The 2,500-nt window shown below is 47.0% G+C and overlaps 1 protein-coding gene across 3 annotated transcripts in view; it reads left to right on the forward strand.

The window, feature by feature from the left end:
- tlk1a (tousled-like kinase 1a) overlaps positions 1 to 2,500 on the forward strand; it is a 62,257-nt gene that overhangs the window by 23,595 nt on the left and 36,162 nt on the right. The gene's annotated exons all lie outside the window — the stretch shown is intronic.

Raw genomic sequence — 2,500 nt, forward strand, 5'->3', positions numbered from 1 at the left:
AAAAGCCAACGGGAGGAAAATGCATCCTCTGGGAACGCAGAGAAGGACACGAGCTAGAAAGGTTGCTCCCATTAGAGAGGGAGAGAGAAACTGGTGGACGAGGAGAAAATTGCTCTCAGCTGGGGTGTGTGTGTGTGTGTGTGTGTGTGTGTGTGTGTGTGTGTGTGTGTGTGTGTGTGTGTGTGTGTGTGTGTGTGTGTGTGTGTGTGTGTGTGTGTGTGTGTGTGTGTGTGTGTGTGTTGTTTTGTGTTCTCATGTGTTTTAGTGTGTGAGTCTCTCTCATGAGAGAGAGAGAGAGAGAGAGAGAGAGAGAGAGAGAGAGAGAGAGAGAGAGAGCTTTAGGGTAGCTCAGCCTCCATCAATGGGAGCAGCAGCCCACAGCTTGTTGCCTGTCTATGTCTATGCCTGTCTGTTGCTTGTTGCCCTATGTCCCCTCTGTCCCCTGTCCAGTCTCCCTCTCCCTCTATCCTGTCTTCCCCTGTCCAGTCTCCCCCTCTCTCTCTCTGTCCTCCTGTCTCCCCTGTCCTGTCCCCCTCCCTCCATCCTGTGCTTTGTCCCCCTCCCTCTGTCCTGTGTCCCTATGTCTCCCCTGCCCTGTTCCCCTATGTCTCCCCTGCCCTGTCTCTCCCTCCCTCCCTCCTGTCTCCCCTGTCCTGTCTCTCCCTCCCCCTGCCCTGTCTCTCCCTCCCTCTGTCCTGTGTCCCTATGTCTCCCTCTGTCCTGCCTCCCCCTCCCTCCCTCCCCCTGCCCTCCTGTCTCCCCTGTCCTGTCTCTCCCTCCCCCTGCCCTGTCTCTCCCTCCCCCCCTCCCCCCCCCTCCCTCCCTCCCTCCTTCTGTCACTGGCTGTCTGTGTGCCTGCTAGGGCTGCACAATTAATCGAAAATAATCGAAAATCGTGATAAAATCGTGAAATCGAAGTCATGGTTTCAATCTTGATTTAATCGTGGCAATAGTGACCTACCTTTGAGAGCGTCCTTGAAGCCAGAACATACAGACTGACAGGCTGGTGTTTCTGGCCAGAAATCTGTCCACCTAAGTTTCATGCTATTGCCTTTACATAATTATTACAATTTATTTTATTTTGTTCATCCCGTATAATTCATTCTTGGTTATATTTCATCTTGTTATAATTTTCAAAAAAGTCTGCAAAAAATCAATAATCGTGATTAATAATTGTGATTACCATTTTAACCAAAATAATCGTGATTATGATTTTTTTCCATAATCGTGCAGCCCTAGGGTGCATTCCAATATGCACACTCTCGTCCTCCACTTGTGCTTGTGGCCTCCCCCCGCCTCCTGGACCCGCCTTCGTAGAGAAAACAATTACGTTTCCAGGCTGTCAGCATAGCCACAACAACTTTTGGGAGACTTGTTTTTCATTCACCATCCCGATTTCAAATGAGAAAATGACATTAGAAGTGTGCTTTTGCAAGATCTTTAATTAATTTTCTGTCATCAGTGACATCATCATGAGATCACAAGCAGGCAAGTCAGCAAGGGAGGACGGCAGTCAGCAGATTGGAATCCACCCCTAGTGCCTAGCCTACAAGTCTTCCTGTCTTCCTGTGTCCACCTTGACTTCCTCCGTTCACTCTCTGTGTTCTTGGGTCAAAGACGTCCAAAATTAAATTGTCCTGATACCTTCTGCTGACTGTAAAAATACATGAATTTTAAATTGTTTCAAGTGAATGGATGACAGTCAAGGCTTTCATGTATTCACTGGAAAAATTAATAAATAAATAAATAAAATAAATAATAAGAGTCGTGTTTTTTACAGTTACAGTCAGCAGAAGGTATCCGTTACACTGAAGGACAATTTCATTTTGGACGTCTTTGACTCTCTTACGGCTCTCTCCATTATCCTAACTCCTGTCCTCCCTTGTGCTTGTGGCTCTGTGATGACGGATAAACAGATGTTTAATTCCGTTATCTCGCAAAAGTGCAATTCAAAAATGTTATTTTCTCATTTGCAATTCGGATGTTGAATGGGGAAGAATCTTCCAAAAGTTGCTGTGGTTTGGCTGACAGCGGGGAAACTTTATTGTTTTCTCCACAGAGGCGGGGTGTCAGCAAAGCATGAGGCCACAAGCACAAGTTGAGGATGGAAGTTTGGATAATAGAAAGAAGCCCATGTCTCGCCCTCTAGTTGAGCCCTCTGTGTCTCCCCCTAAAGACATTTATTTATGAGTATGGTGTTGATTGATTGATGTACGAACACACCCAGAATACCTCATTGAAAACATTCTATTGGCAGACGAGACGACTCGCATTCACGACTCTAACGACTACTAACGTCCCCAGTGAGACTAGTAACCTTTGTGTTAACACGCTACAGATGGGGAACTGTTAGGGTGTGTGTGTGTGTGTGTGCGTGTGTGTGTGTGCGTGTGTATGTGTGTGTGTGTGTGTGTGTGTGTGTGTGTGTGTGTGTGTGTGTGTGTGTGTGTGTGTGTGTGTGTGGCATGCACGCACGTTTCTGCACGGGTGTATGTGTGCG

This window comes from Engraulis encrasicolus, chromosome 13, assembly GCF_034702125.1.
Source record: "Engraulis encrasicolus isolate BLACKSEA-1 chromosome 13, IST_EnEncr_1.0, whole genome shotgun sequence".
NCBI lineage: Eukaryota > Metazoa > Chordata > Actinopteri > Clupeiformes > Engraulidae > Engraulis > Engraulis encrasicolus.